At 37.0% G+C, this 17,350-nt stretch overlaps 1 protein-coding gene across 1 annotated transcript in view; it reads right to left on the bottom strand.

Annotated features, from left to right (window-relative positions):
• The window catches only part of LOC121385580 (homeobox protein Hox-B7a-like), a 59,300-nt gene extending 52,879 nt beyond the window's left edge, over positions 1-6,421 (bottom strand). The window contains exon 1 of the mRNA XM_041516317.1: positions 6,245-6,421. The gene's annotated coding sequence lies outside the window, so the exon portion shown is untranslated. The remainder of the gene's footprint in view (positions 1-6,244) is intronic.
• Between the last annotated feature and the right edge of the window lie 10,929 nt (positions 6,422-17,350).

Here is a 17,350-nt window from a genome sequence, read left to right as displayed (position 1 = left end):
GTATTTTACTAGTCCTACACGTACTACTTTTTTTTTTTTTTACCGTTAACTGACATCTTACTTAAAGGGACATACCCTAGTTTCATCCCGTGAAAATTAACACTAAGTTTAGTTAAAGGGACAGACCCTAGTTTCATCCCGTGAAAATTAACACTAAGTTTAGTTAATCTACAAACCTGTAACTCATTTGGATAAAGTTATATTTGAGTGAAAGATGAGTCTGTGACTTTGAAATGGTGAAATACCCTCTAAAAAGTAGACTCCATAACTGTTACTTCTCAAACGCACGTGCGTTTTTTAAAAATATGAGAAATACATTTGGTGACATTAAAAACACCAGGATGACCAAAAACACTTCGAATGTACGGAAATGGATAAATTAAACAATAAAATCTAAGTAAAGTATGATTTCAATTATCAAAAACGGCTGTAATAGTAAAAAAAATATGCCTTAGCGTTTAAAAACTAGGGCATGTCCCTTTAAACCTTGGTACAAGTATCCGGTGTTTGCAATCGTTTGAACATAGTTGCAAATTCATTTTACTAAGAAAAGTTACAACTTATATACATACTTTAGTGTTTAGAACATCAGTTTCTGTATATTTAAACAAAATGTTTTGTTTAACGACACAACTAGAGTACATTGATTTATTAATCGCCAGCTATCGGATATTAAACATTTGGTAATTTTGACATATAGTCTAAAGAAGGAAACCCGCTACAACTGTTGCCATTAGTGACAAGGGGTATTTTATATGCACCATCTCAAAGACAGGATATCGTATACCACGGTTTTTGATACGAATTTCTGATGCTACTTTTTCGATCCACGAATAATTTAAGTACTCAACGAAATGTGTATTTGAGCAAAAACCACGAACATAAAGAATTTAGCAGTAATATGAAGATAACAACCACTTAGGGCTTAATTTACAACGCCTGTTTGTTTTTTTCTTAATCGCACGTTTCATTACAGTACATGCGCATAGTTACACGCGTGTGATACTAAAACAGGCTTTGTAAATTTGGCCCGATAATTTCATCGCCTATTATGTTGTTATTTAAGTGGCAGGATATAGATCAGTTAGTACAGATCTCGTCTCATCCGCGTGGGTCATAGGATCAAAACTCGTCAGCGATCCTATAGGTTTTTGTTTTTTTATCCTAAGTGTTGACTGGTATATAAAATATCTTAATATGTACTGTTATGTTTGTGTAAAAATTTATATACTGTACTCAATAGCTCCTAACGGTATGAGTGTGGTTGGGGAAGTCGACAGGTATATAACATGTCTTAATATGTATTGTTATGTTTGATAAAAATGTATATACTGTACTCAATAGCTCCTAACGGTATGAGTGTGGTTGGGGAAGTCGACAGGTATATAACATGTCTTAATATGTATTGTTATGTTTGATAAAAATGTATATACTGTACTCAATAGCTCCTAACGGTATGAGTGTGGTTGGGGAAGTCGACAGGTATATAACATGTCTTAATATGTATTGTTATGTTTGATAAAAATGTATATACTGTACTCAATAGCTCCTAACGGTATGAGTGTGGTTGGGGAAGTCGACAGGTATATAACATGTCTTAATATGTATTGTTATGTTTGATAAAAATGTATATAATGTACTCAATAGCTCCTAACGGTATGAGTGTGGTTGGGGAAGTCGACAGGTATATAACATGTCTTAATATGTACTGTTATGTTTGATAAAAAATGTATATAATGTACTCAATAGCTCCTAACGGTATGGGTGTGGTTGGGGAAGTCGACAGGTATATAACATGTCTTAATATGTATTGTTATGTTTGATAAAAATGTATATACTGTACTCAATAGCTCCTAACGGTATGAGTGTGGTTGGGGAAGTCGACAGGTATATAACATGTCTTAATATGTATTGTTATGTTTGATAAAAATGTATATAGTATTCTCCATAGCTCCTAACGGTGTCTGTGTGTGTGTGGGGGGGTGGGTGGGGGGGGGGGTCGACTGGTATATAAAAGGTCTTAATATATATTGTTATGTCTGCTGGAAAATGTATATAATATACTCCATAGCTCCTAACGATATTTGTGTGTGTGTGTGTGGGGGGGGGGGGGGGTAGCGTGTTTTTGACTACGTGTCACAATGATCAAATGTCTGACACCCAATAGCCGATGTTCAGTGAATCAACGCGCTGTTGTCGTGTCGCACAATATAACAACAGGGTCGGAATCTAGCTCTGTGGGTAGAGCGCTCGCCTGAAGTGCTTGGTTTGTAGAAATGAACCCCTTCTGTGGGTGTTTTTCCCGTCCCAAACAACACTCCACGGTTGAAACATTAAAGGTTGTGGTATGTGTTGTTCTGTCTTTGGGAACGTGCGAATAAATCGTTTGACATTCATAAAATCCGATGATAAAAACTAAAGAACATTGGAAGGAAATGGAAGGAAATGTTTTATTTAACGACGCACAGAGAACATTGATTTATTAATTATCATCTAATGGATATCAAACATATTGTCATTTTTGACAGTCATAAAGAGGAAACCCGCTACATTTTTCATTAGTAGCAAGGGATCTTTTATATGCACCATCCCACAAACAGGATGTCAAATACCTCGGCCTGTAATATACCAGTCGTGGTGCACTGGCTGCTTGTTCTAGTGGTGTCTTTAAACAAAAATAAACTTTAAAGGCGAAGGCCCTAGTTTCGGCCCGTGAAAATGGACACTAAGTTTAGTTAATCTATAAACCTGTACCGTATTTGGATAAGGTTAAAACAGAGAGAAGTTAAAGTCTGTGATGTTTAAATGGGAAAATACCATCTATAAAATAACTAGAGCTTGTCTCGATAACCATTATTTCTCAGACTATCGTGCGGTTTTTTTAATACTTTTAAGAATTATCAAAAATGCATTTCGGGGTATTACAAAAACCCGGATGACCAGAACAACTTTAGATGTATGAAAATGGATATTCTAAATAATACAATGTAAGTACTTCTAATTTAAATGATCACAAATGGCTTTAATAATGAACAAATCGTCGTAGTGTTTAAAAAACTTTGGTCTGTCACTTAAAAAAAATATACTTTCATTGTTATTACATGCAGATATTATGAATGCAATGGGAAAAACATAAAAAAAAAACGAAAAAAGAAAAAGAAAGAAAAAAGAAAACAAAAACAAAACAAAAACAAAACAAAACGAAACAATCGAGTTGATATTTACATATACATGGGCTAGCCTGCGTTTGCTGTTATTGTAACATGATTACGGAGCCAGTTTTTGGTGATTACAATGATATATGAAAGATATGTTCTTGTTTAGAATATCAGTGTCTCTATAAACAAGACGTTTGTTGTCGCTCTATAACCTTCTCTAATAACCTTTTAGATAAAGAAACAAATGTCATTACTTTTAAGCCACCGGGATATTGTTAAAAGTACAGCTAAAAGTTGCTATATTATTTTATTACGTCATCAAATATTGTTTGATATATATTTTATGTTTTTTAAGTTTTACTTCTTGTTAAATAAAATATTTTAGAAATGTTTTTGATATTCTTTTAATAGTTTTAAAGTCTCTCATAACTACATATGAGTGGCTTGTGTACTTTTACTACTGTATTATTGTGTTATTACTATTGAACTCTTGTTTTTAATTTAATCTGTACACAAGGTGATACGTAAATAAATAATTTGTCTGTCTGTCTGTCTGTCTATTTGTGTGTCCATTAAAGATATTTTCTTGTTTAGAATATCAGTGACTTTGCCTTCCGTTAATATCGTGCGTACGAATATATATATATATATATATATATATATATATATATATATATATATATATATGAAGAAAATACAAATAGCATAGATTGTAAATGTCCCTACTAGCCTGTTACGTGTTTGACGTCTTTTGAAACTGAACACTGCAGTTAATGTATTTTGACATTAAAACAAACCCAGTTACTATACTATTACAATTATAAAAATATATCTAGTAATTTCCAAGATTTTAGGATACCTAATTTTATGTTTCGTACCTCTGGCAGAAACCATGATAATGACTGCTACAAATATCACACAAACGCAAACACTTTGGATATATACAGTCACTGGTATTCCAAATAGGAACATTTAATTAATATACAATTTTAGTCAGCAAAACACAACAACTCGGAAATATCTTAGTATGCTAAATTCAGTCTATTTAACTGAGAAAAAATAATTTAAAATGTTCTCCTTTTTTTCTTCAGAAAAACTACCCGGCTTGAATACAGAGACTGGAGCAAGATTTGAAAGATAAAAAAATCCCTAAAGTGGTACGAGCGGCATGTGTGTCGTTCAACAAACCAATAAATGTCCGCAGTTGTCTTCCTTGTCAATCAGACAACGACACATGCACGCAGGAAGTGGACTTTAGTTGCTGGGAAAAATGTCCAGAGGTAATAAAACTTAATATATTTTAAACTTAGTTCTGTACTTTGCTGCAATACGTTTTAGAGCATTTGGTAATATTTTAGAGTTTTTCTTTACTTTACTGTCAGTATGCTAATTATACTGATGTTTATGATGTTTCTTTGAATACGCTTTTTTGTTTTTATTGGGGGTTTTTTAAACCAAAATTCATAAATTATTTTATTAACTGTTTTTTACTTTCTTTCTTTTTTGAATTTGCTATTGGTGAAACAAAATCAAATAGGGGTTCCTAGAAATATATTACACATTAGATGTATAACTTTGGAAATGTGTGCCACATAGCTAACTGTAAATAAATAAATGAATGAATGAATGAATGAATGAATGAATGAATGAATGAATGAATGAATGAATAAATAAAATAAAATAAATAAATTGAACATGGGTTTAAGCTTCATTAAAAATGTATTAATATTGTTTTTACTTATGACTTTCTTTTCTATTATTATTACAAAACAATCAAAATCGGAAATAAGTGCAGTTTTTTGTGAATGAAAAGACAAAAATTAAAGAACTAAATATATAATTATTATTGTTATTTTTCTCATCATCACCATCATCATCATCATCATCATTATCATCATCATCCCCATCCTTATAATCATTTATAATATATTTTACTACGACATATTTAAATTATTGCATGTTCTTAGTTATATACACCAAACACGCCCAAGGTTACTATGGGGGCGGGATTAGCTCAGTCTGTTGATTGCTCAATTGAGATGCTTGCGTCGCAGGATTGAACCACGTCGGTGGGGGGTTTTCTCGTTCCAACCAGTGCACCACAACTGGTTAAATGCCGTGATATGTACTTCTCAGTCTGTGGGAAAGTGCATATGAAAGATCCCTTGCTGCGAGTTTCCTCTGATGTCAGAATTACTAAATGTTTGACATCCAATAGCCAATGATTAATTAATCAATGTGTTCTAGTGGTGTCGTTAAACAAACAAACTTCAACCGAAGGCAACTGGGGCCAAAACATTCTTAAATATATAGTTTAGTTATTATTATTATTAGTAGTAGTAGCAGTGTTATTATTATTATTATTATTATTATTATTATTATTATTATTATTATGATTATTATTGTCGTTGATGTTGTTGTTATTATTGTTATTTATGTATTTATTTTTATTTATCTATTTATTTAGTTTAAGTTATATTTATTTAGTATTATTATGTTTTATTTTATTTATTTACTTATTTTTATTATTATTATTATTATTATTATTATTATTATTATTATTATTGTCGTCGTTGATGATGTTGTTATTGTTATTTATGTATCTATTTTTATTTATCTATTTATTTAGTTTAAGTTATATTTATTTAGTATTATTATGTTTTATTTTATTTATTTACTTATTTTATTATTTATTTATTTATTTGTTTTGAGTTGGGGGTGATGATAAATTCACAAGTCACTTATATATGACCAGCTTTGAATATGCGACTGCAGTCACAAAGAAAACAAAACAAAGTTATTTTTACACAGTGTTATTTTCTTTTGCCTTAGGAATCACCTGTTACCCCAAGTACAAAAACTATATTACCGTTACTGTTCCGTTTGTTTTAAAGTCATATATTTGTCACCTGCGGTAATTCACACGCAATAAAAAACCCGCGAAAACGCATCTTTCATTGAACGTAACCCATAATACCTGCAATAAACGAGTGAGTAATTTCGACATAAACTCTATCAAGTCATTGCCCTTCTGTGGGTTACGATAACTGGAAAAAATGTAAACAAGAAAGATGTACTTTACCCACCTTTATCCGCTCTGTTTAGCGCCAGATAAACTCGTCATTACCGCCAGTTCCTTTGATCTCCAACATTAACGCCTTATTGAACCAGTAACTGTACAATAAATTCTCCCAACTAGCCTGTTGAAATTGACGACCTTATTTCTACCTCGGCCGTATAATGTCGATTCCGGATAACCCCGATTCAACCGGGCCTAGCATGTCTCGCTAAGCGAGCGAGAGGCCGCGCAGTGATATCGCCCGCCGGCCAATCAAAACGCCGGTTACAGATATCGTCGTTCATTCATGTTTGTCTGTCAATTTTCCAGCAGTTACTTTTATTGTCGAGCCAAATGGGAAAAGAATAAATAAAATAGAGAACAATTTCGTTCGGCGTTTCATTATAGTGAGATATTTTGCGGTAAATGTGAAAATAAATACGAACATTTGAAGTTAATTGACGAAATATTCGTTAATACTGTTAGAGAATGACCCAATAAACGATGGCAAATGATAGATGAACATAGAAAAAGAAACAAAGTGTTATGAGATTAACGATTCGCTCGTTAGACATTTTAAGACCAGATACTGAGATAAGTAAATATGTTACGACTTATTGCTTAAGAGGAAGAAAGTCTAGACGGACATACTGACACATGCATATAGACAAATACATGTAAAACAAATAGTCAACTATGGCGCTTACATGCCTCACCTCTACCCCACTCGAAGGAAAAGAATGTTTTTGTGTCCAACTCTATATCAATAAAGCTAAAAAAAATATGACTTCCCCCTGACCCACTATATATGCTATGACCCCAATAAGAGGCGGTAAACACCCCGCCAGACACCCCCCCCCCCCCCCCCCCCCCCCGCCAGATCAGCTTAGAAGGTCAATCGATTATATAAAATAATGTGTATTGGTTTAATGCTAAAATGTTTTGTGCAGCAGAATAATATAAAAATAATAATTGTTTTGTTATAAAACGACATGCAATTAAATGGATTCCACTGTATTAGGAAATACATGCGTTGCCATTGTTTCAAAAGTGTACATATAAATACATTTAAAAACAACCCACACAATTTGTAAGATAAAATTAAAGTTAAAGTTTGTTTTGTTTAACAACACCACTGGAACACATCGGTTAATTAATCATCGGCTTTTGGAATGTCAAACATTTGATAATTCTGACTCGTAGTCATAAGAGGAAACCCGCTATATTTGTTCTAATCAGTTCAGGTCAGGCCAGTGTTTAACGCACATTCAGAACAAGCTGTTGTAGCGCACACCTGTTCTGTTCTAATGCAGCAAGGGATCTTTTATATGCACTTTCCCACAGACAGGAAAACACATACCACGGCCTTTGTCCAGTTGTGGTGCACTGGTTGGAACGAGAGAAAAAAATGTAAGATAAGGAACGACATCTGGAACTGAGAAACAAACCATTATTTATACAGAGGACAAAAAAGCCCGTACATTTTCGTCCTCAAATGCGTGTGCGCGCGTGCGTGTGTGTGTGTGTATGCGTGCGCGCGTGCGTGTGCGTGCGCGCGCGTGTGTGTGTGTGTGTATGCGTGCGTGCGTGTGTGTGTGTGTGTGTGTGTGCGTGTGTGTGTGTGCGTGAGTGTGTGGTCTACCATACAGGCCCCCAGGTTTCTACAGACTTTTAAAACGCAGATGTCATGAGCCGAAAACAACATAATTATAATGTTTGACTCACATTTAAATTTGCCTCCTTCCTCATATTTAGCCATGTTCGATTGTTAAACATAGTAACACAGAATATCCTTGTCAGGCTTTTTAAAATGTGTAAACAGTGACGACAGATAACGTGTAATCGGTACTTTGTTGTCATACCCGTACAATACAGACCAGTATACATAACATGTCAATCTCGCGTGATGACATCACAATTATATACACTAATCCGTAGACAGTAGGATCTGGCACACGAGGAAAGTTAAACTTAAAGCCATCGGCTATTGGACGTCAAATATTTGGTAATTTTGACATATATTCTTAGAAAGCAAACGCTACATTTGTTTTCCTTAGTAGCAAGGGATTTGTTTATATGCACTATCCCACAGACATGATGGCACATACCACGGCTTTTGATATACCAGTAGCGAAGGAAGGAAATGTTTAATTTAACGACGCACTCAACACATTTTATGTACGGTTATATGGCGTCAGACATATGGTTAAGGACCACACAGATATTGAGAGAGGAAACCCGCTGTCGCCACTGCATCAGCTACTCTTTTGATTAGCAGCAATGGATCTTTCATATGCACCATCCCACGGACAGGATAGCACATACCACGGCCTTTGATATACCAGTAGTGATGCACTGGCTGGATCAATAAATTGTTCAATGGGCCCACCGACGGGGATCGATCTCAAACATTTGGAAGGTAATGATGGGAGTGTCGTAACCTTCCAATTATCCGCCTTAGGTGTTATTGTATTTTCATTGTGTTCTTAAATCTGTTGACTGCACCAGTCCTTGGATTACACGAAACTTTGACTACCACAAACAAACGTGAGTTCACAGTATGCATAAACCTCAATTTGAAATGTTTTTGGTATCTTGTTATATACATGTAATCACATTTTCAACACCTGAAAAAAAGGTGACTTAGTTGAATATAATTTCAAAATGATGCATTGTCACGGAACATGCACTTAAATTTGTTTCGCCTGTGGCGATTTTAATTGTGTTAGAGGGCCGTGTGCAGTTTATTGCCCGTAGCCCAGATGGGCAACTTGTTACGTAAGACTTCTGCGCGACCGTCCTCGATCGGACATTCCAATATGCACTTAGTCCAGCTGCGGAGGCCATGTGGCAAGTAGTTACGTAATACCTCTGCGAGTGCGGGGTTTACAACCGTGATTTTGGCGACGATGGCGTCAGCCAGACTGACGATCAGAGAGAAATATACCGACTCTAGGAGATGTAGAATATGAGATGATACGTGAGGTACCGCCTTGTACCCCCAGGCCAATTCTGATTTTGGAATAAATAGCTAGGATTTAGAGATATCTAGGAGAACGAATTAGGACGGCTCCAGAGGATCACGAACGTAGTCCGTTAGGACTTGGTAAATATCATTTCTGCTCTGTGTATAACCTTGATGTGATTGATGTGACTTTAAATATTTTAATACTGTATTATACCAATATTCTTTAGACAGTGTCTTCGGTCATCTGACGAAGTAAATCGTAGACTTTTTGTTCTAACATTATATGAGTATTTGGTAATATAAAGCTTAGCCAGTCATCCTAGAAGACCCTAGGTAAACTGTAGGTTATTGTCTTTATTGTGATAAGTATTAATTCTGTGTTACGAGGTTACTGAATGAGTAGTTAGGGTTAATTAAAAATTAACCCGTTAGGAATAGAGCTGTAATTCCTTTATTAATTAAGTTCCCCAAGAAGCGTTTCTCAATTATCACACGTTACTGAACGAGTAGTAAGGGTTAATTAAAAATTAACCAGTTAGGAATGGTGTTGTAATTCCTTTATTAATTAACTTCTCCTGTAAGCGTTTCTCAATTATCACACGTGTGGGTGTGGTGTAACGGTGAAGTGATTCGCATATTGTGTAACTAGACACCTAGAGATTAACTAATTAAGTGATCAGTTCTGGGTTGTTATTATTGCTGTTATTAATTTACTACTACGGCTGTACATTTGTCAGCGTAGGATAATACAGATTCCAAAGTGTATTGTGTTTTGTTGTGTTTCTAGTGAGCTAAACGGGCTATAATAATATATACTTATATAAGATCGTATCTCTGATCACACCTAGAGCCATACTAGGGTTTAACAGCCTGTTACAGAGAGATCTAATAGATATACAGTTAGGAGAGATACTTTTGATAATCGTGTTTTATTCAGTTACGGGAATTATAGAATCCCCGTGACATGCATCTTCAGTTTTGCTTTATTGTAATTTTCTGTTGGTAAATATGTTTATAAATATTTACATGCATTAGCAGATTTATATTTTTTTTTTAAATATTTACGTAGGCTTTGTAACCACAGTTCTATCTGCTTTAGATTTCGAGATTTTCAATTTAAAAAATTACATATGGCGGCCATCTTTAAATTCCATATGGCGAACATATACTGAAGGCCAAAAGAAACTTTACCATTTTCAATTTGGAATTTAAGAAAAAATGAATTGTTTTTAAAAAGTAACTCAGTCCAAAACACATAGCCCAAACACAACAATAATGTATGCAGAACAATATACCCGCCCACTGCACCTTTTGGATGGAACACACAGAAAAGTGAAAAACTTGTGCACTATGAACAACAGCAATTGCACGTGCAATAAGGGTATAAAGACGGTTTAGACGGCATGTCAGACATCCACACAGATAAAAAAAAACCACCATAGGAATGCCACGACTGACACCAGAACAACGCGAGAGAGCCCTGGGTATGATACAGATGGGAGCCACTCATGCCCACATCGCCAGAACCTTCGGTTGTTCCCGTGTTACTGTTATACACTTGATGCAACGCTACAGGCAAACAGGGCAGACATCAGACAGGCCAAGAACAGGCAGACCCAGGGTGACTTCGCCCCGTGATGACCGGTACTTGCGTACCTTGCATCTACGAAATCGCTTCCTGACAGTGACGTCATGATCAAAGAATGCCTTAGGTCACAGGGTTAGTAGACAGACAGTGGCCGGGCGACTCAGGACTCATGGAATAAGGGCTTACAGACCATATAGAGGACACTTACTGACACCACAACATCGTCGTTTGAGATTGACATGGGCTAGGACTGTACGACGTTGGCAGCGACGTGATTGGCTGCGGGTTCTTTTCACTGATGAAAGCCGGTTCTGTTTGTTCAGAGTTGATGGAAGACGGCGTGTGTACCGCCGTAGGGGAGAACGAGTGGCGGCTTCTTGCGTTCAGGAGGTCGTGCCATATGGTGGAGGGAGTGTCATGGTGTGGTGAGGTATCTGTGCACAGGAAAGGACACCATTGGTCATCGTTCACGGAAACGTGACAGCTCAACGTTACAGGGATGACATTCTTCGTCCAACCGCAATACCATTTCTCCAACGGCAGCCACGTGGTGTCATTTTTCAGCAAGACAACGCCAGACCTCATACAGCTAGAATCGTACAGAACTTCCTTAGAGCCAACAACGTAAACGTATTGCCGTGGCCTGCACGCTCCCCAGACATGTCCCCCATAGAACACCTCTGGGATGTTTTGGATCGCCGTGTTCGACAACGACCACACCCTCCAGCCAACCAACAGGAACTGATCCAGGCCCTTCAAGAAGAATGGCAACGCGTCCCACGTGACCTCATCAGACGACTGATTTTTTCTATGCGTCGGAGAATTATTGCTTGTATTGGGGCAAGGGGTGGTCACACGCGCTATTAATGTGACTTGAGTGATTGTCTGTATGCTTTGCATGTCGTCCATGAAGTTGAAAGCTCGATTTGTGTACACCACCTCGCTTTGGGAAAATGTGACGTCATTATCAGATGCTGAATGACACTCATTTTTAGTTATGTTAATGTTGACATATTGATCTAGTCAATATATTTTACCTCATGCGACCATCTTTTGTTGTTGTTACACCAGAGTGATTTAAAACTATGGTAAAGTTTCTTTTGGCCTTCAGTATATTACCTACACATTGGTGGATTCGCAGCTCATTAAGACACGAGAAAATAATTATTAATATATAACAGCAACACATAAATAGTAATAATATTGTCTGAAATATGTCATTGTAGCTAATATGTTATACTTTACACTTTTAAATTTGATACAGAGTGAGAAACAGTTAATTGGCGGCCATTTTTAGTTGTGACGTAACCTGGGCAATAGGAGTTAATGTCAGGTTGGTCCTATATCAAGTTTTACTCTACAACTGATGACCTAACAGCATGCAAAGTGGCATGTTAGTATCACATTTTGCACTATTATACCATAACTCTACTACACTATCTAGCTCTCGTACAGTCAGAGTACTCGGGATATGAATAACCGAACGCACACATATACGGACGGACGTACGGACGGACGTATGGACCTTTTAGTGAATTGATGTTGGTGCGTGGGGTTTTGGATGAATGGATGCATGGATAGGTGGATGAATAGGTGGATGGATGGATGGATGGATGGATGAATGGGTGGATGGATGGACGGATGTATGGATGGAAAGAAATGTTTTATTTAAGGACGCACTCAACACATTTTATTTACGGTTATATGGCGTCAAACATATGGTGAAGGACCACACAGATAATGAAAGTAAACGCGCTGTCGCCTCTTCATGGGCTACGCTTTTCGATTAGCAGCAAGGGACCTTTTATATGCACAATTCCACAGACAGGGTAGTACATACCACGACCTTTGATATACCAGTCTTGGTGCACTGGCTGGAACGAGAAATAGCCCAGTGGGCCCATCGACGGGGGATGTATGGATGGATAGATGAAATAATATAAAAATTGAAAGATCAGACGGACTGACGGACGGATGAATGGATGGACAGAAGAATAGAAAGATAAATGATCAGATGGATGGATGTTTAACTCGGAACAAACAAAACAAATGTGCTATGGTGTGTCACAGAAACGTTTACCGCGCAAACCAATCAACTCGTCTTGAATTGGATATATACATCCAAATTCCACACAGCGATCCCCCCAACGAGTGTGTCAGTATTAGTAAAACAAATGTGTCGCCGTCATATAAACTTACTGTTGATCAAACCTAGCTGCGGGTTTCTTTATTAACTGATGTCTTCCATATTTAAATTGAAACTGTAGGCCTGAAACACCTGTGAATCGCGTCATGTACATTGCATGACCGAGAGATCACGTACGCGAATCTATTTCATGCGGATGTAGAAAACCAGGTGGCTACAAAAGTCGTGTCAATTGCCATACGAAAATACATTTCTCACGTCACTTGCCAAGACCTGAGAAAAAAATAAGACAATCTCCGTGAAATGTTATCCTAATATACTAGTACGCATGACTGTACCTTGCCTAAAATAAATAAGGGCGGTTTAGGGGTTTGGAGGATGGTGGGATGGAAAGGATCATAGTACAGTAAGTAATACAACATTTTCATGGACTTTTCGATGTAAAACATGAAATGTTATCCTAATATACTTGTATGAAATAATGTACCTAAACTGAAATAAACAAGCACGGTGTTGGGTGGGGTGGGGTGGGGGAAGGTGAAGAGTGGGGGTGGAAAGGTTCAGGACACAATAATATAACTTTTCCATTGATTTTTATTCAAAACCATTTGAAAATCTTTACTCATTTATTGAAATACGAGTGGTTGGGCTTCATTTGGGATGGAGACCCCCCCCCCCCCCCCCCCCAAACAACTCTGGCTCCGCCGAGATTTAATTTGCCGAAAACAAATGAGCCGAGCTCCCAAAGGTAGCGAGATGTCTAGGAGATTTCGGTTGACGTTGTAAAACAGGGGCGGATCCATGATTTTAAAAAGGGGTTACACACTTATAAAAGGGGCTAGCCAACTTGCCACACATTCAATAGCACCAATCCCACCCCGCCTGGTACCGACCCTGGTCGGGGTGTTTGTGTTTCATTGTGCACATGTCAGCGAGGGCGGCCCTTCTCCCAACCCCACCCACCCCTCACACCTTTTCGTGTCTTGGACGAAGGGGCCAGCGGAAGTCAAAACCTACGCCCATGGCAAGTGTGCGCTACAACAGCGTTCTCCGAATGTACACGTTAAAACCTACTACCTACAGGACTTCTAGAATATTTATAAAATCCACTACGCATGGGTTCAGTAATTTTAAAAAATTTACTAGCCACGATTTAAAATCCACTAGCCCTACTTTACTTTAAGTTATACAATTTTACTAACAGTAATAATCAGAAATGTCACCTAAAGAGGGAAATATAGCTTAAAACAATAATATTGGGGGCTAGGGTGGAATTGGGGTCAGGGTATTCATATTGACAAAATAAGACTCACTGCAGCATTTGACTACTTTTTTTTTTTCACTAGCCGTTGGGCATACTAGCCCAAAATTGAATATCACTAGCCACGGGAGGGGGCTATTGTAATCTAGAAGCTACTTGCCAAAGACAAACATGCCAAACTCCCAAAGGCACCAAAATCTGGAGGCGGGTTCGGATATATGCTCCACTGAAAATTATGAAACAGTTACAAAGTTTGTTTTGTTTAACGACAACACTAGAGCACATTGATTTATTAATCATCGGCCATTGGATGTTAAACATTTGGTCAGTTTTGACAGTCATAGAGAGAAAACCTGCTACATGTTTTCATAAGTAGCAAGGACTATTTTATAGGCACCAACCAGTAGACATGATTGTACATATCACGGCCTTTGAGAGAAAGAAACAAATGTTTTATTTAACGACGCACTTAACACATTGTATTTACGGTTATATGGCGTCAGACATATGGTTAATGACCACACAGATAATAAGACAGGAAACCCGCTTTCACCACTTCATGGGCTACTATTCTCGATTAGCAGCAAGAGGTCTTTTATATGCACCAACCAACAGACAGGATAATACATACCGCGGCCTTTGATATACCAATCGTGGTGCACTGGCTGGAACGAGAAATAACCCAATGGGTCCACCGACAGGGATCGATCCTAGACTTATCGTGCATGAGGCTAGCGCTTTACCACTGGGCTACGTCCCGCCCCTTATGGAATAAAGATACCCAAAGTGTTCTATATTGTGGATGATGAATAAAGATACCCAAAGTGTTCTATATTGTGAATGATGAATAAAGATACCCAAAGTGTTCTATATTGTGGATGATGAATAAAGATACCCAAAGTGTTCTATATTGTGGATGATGAATAAACATACCCAAAATGTTCTATATTGTGGATGATGAATAAAGATACCCAAAGTGTTCTATATTGTGAATGATGAATAAAGATACCCAAAGTGTTCTATATTGTGGATGATGAATAAAGATACCCAAAGTGTTCTATATTGTGGATGATGAATAAACATACCCAAAATGTTCTATATTGTGGATGATGAATAAAGATACCCAAAGTGTTCTATATTGTGAATGATGAATAAAGATACCCAAAGTGTTCTATATTGTGAATGATGAATAAAGATACCCAAAGTGTTCTATATTGTGGATGATGAATTTAAAACAAAAAACGTAATTAAAACAGGGCACTTCAAACGGGTGGAGGGTCACGGGATCACTATGATCCAGCTCCCTACCCCCCCCCCCCCCTTCCCACCGCCTGGATCCTCCGCCAATGGAGTAGATGCGGGTGATATTGTTACTCCAACAAACACGTCAAATGTTTTTGACACAAAAGAAAAACGACTTCAGCTCTCTATCTCTGGGACGCATCTCCAGCAGACAGCTGGTCAGAATTGTAGGGTTGGCGTTTCCACTCGCGTCACCTGCTTAACAACACGTGTAGAACGGCTTCCTTGTTTACTTGTCTATTACAATCAGTTTTCTTGTTTATTGCAGTTATATTGAGGATATATATATATATATATATATATATATATATATACATATACATACATACATACATACATACATACATACGTACATACATACATACATACATACATACAAACATGCATGTTTGTGTGTGTGTGTGTGTGTGTGTGTGTGTGTGTGTGTTTATGCATGTATGTATGCATTGTATACATACATACATACATACATACATACATACATACATACATACATACATACATACATACATATAATATCTTACATTTTCAGTGCAATCAAAGTATGTGATATTTTTCAGATCACATACTCTAAGAATTTGATAACTTTGCAAATTGGATGTAAATTAATTGAGGTCACGGCACTAGGTTTATTGACATTTAAGCAAACGTACTTGGGTGACACTCCATAATTGAGGTATGCATTCATAGTCATCGAATAAAAACATTCAAATGGAAATTTGACACTGAAAGCTGTCCAGCGTTCAGAAAACTAAAAATGTTAAGCCCTAGTTTGTTTTGGTGTAAGGACATCCAAAATGACGTCATTCGAGTTTGACGTCATTTCCATTCAAAAATACACCGCGCCACATATTCTTACGCCATTTGAATGTCTAGTAATGGCGGACTGGATTTAAAGTTGCGTGTACAGTTTACAAAAACACGTTGTATTAAGTTTGAGATTATATGATAAAGAGATTATTACCCTCGTGTATTTCGGTATCGTCAATATCACATATTATGAATAATTTTTTTTTATTCCTAATATATGATATTGACGATACTGAAAAACACTCCGGTAATACCCCCCCCCCCCCTCTCTCTCACTCTCTCTCCCTCTCTCTCTCTCTCTCTCTCTCTCTCTCTCTCTCTCTCTCTCTCTCTCTCTCTCTCTCTCTCTCTCTATATATATATATATATATATATATATATATATATACACACCACTAGAGCATATATAAAAGTTTGTTTTGTTTAACGACACCACTAGAGCATAGTGGTTAAATAATTATCGGCTATTGGATTTTAAGCATTTGGTGATTTTGACTTGTAGTTATCAGAAAGAAAGAAAGAAGGAAGGAAAGAAAGAAAGAAAGAAAGAAAGAAAAAAATGTTTTATTTAACGACGCACTCAACACATTTTATTTACGGTTATATGGCGTCAGATATATGGTTAAGAACCACGCAGATTTTGAGAGGAAACCCGCTGTCGCCACTACATGGGCTACTCTTTTCGAATAGCAGCAAGGGATCTTTTATATGCACCATGCCACAGAGAGGGTAGTACATACCACGGCATTTGATATACCAGTTGTGGTGCACTGGCTGGAACGAGAAATAGCCCAATGGGCTGTATTCAGCAGAGGAAAAGTTAAAGATTGTTTTTTTCAACGACACTACTAGAGCATATTGATTAAATAATTATCGGCTATTGGATGTTAAACATTGGGTAATTTTGACTCGTGTTCATGAGAGGAAATGTTAAAGTTTGTTTTGTTTATCGACACCACTGGAACACATTGGTTAATAAATCATCGACTATTGGATGTCAAACATTTGGTAATTCCGACATATAGTCTTAGACAGAAAACCAGCTAAAAAAATCCCATT

The sequence above is a fragment of the Gigantopelta aegis genome, chromosome 11 (assembly GCF_016097555.1).
Source record: "Gigantopelta aegis isolate Gae_Host chromosome 11, Gae_host_genome, whole genome shotgun sequence".
Classification (NCBI taxonomy): domain Eukaryota; kingdom Metazoa; phylum Mollusca; class Gastropoda; order Neomphalida; family Peltospiridae; genus Gigantopelta; species Gigantopelta aegis.
This window is presented reverse-complemented; position numbering and strand designations above follow the sequence as displayed.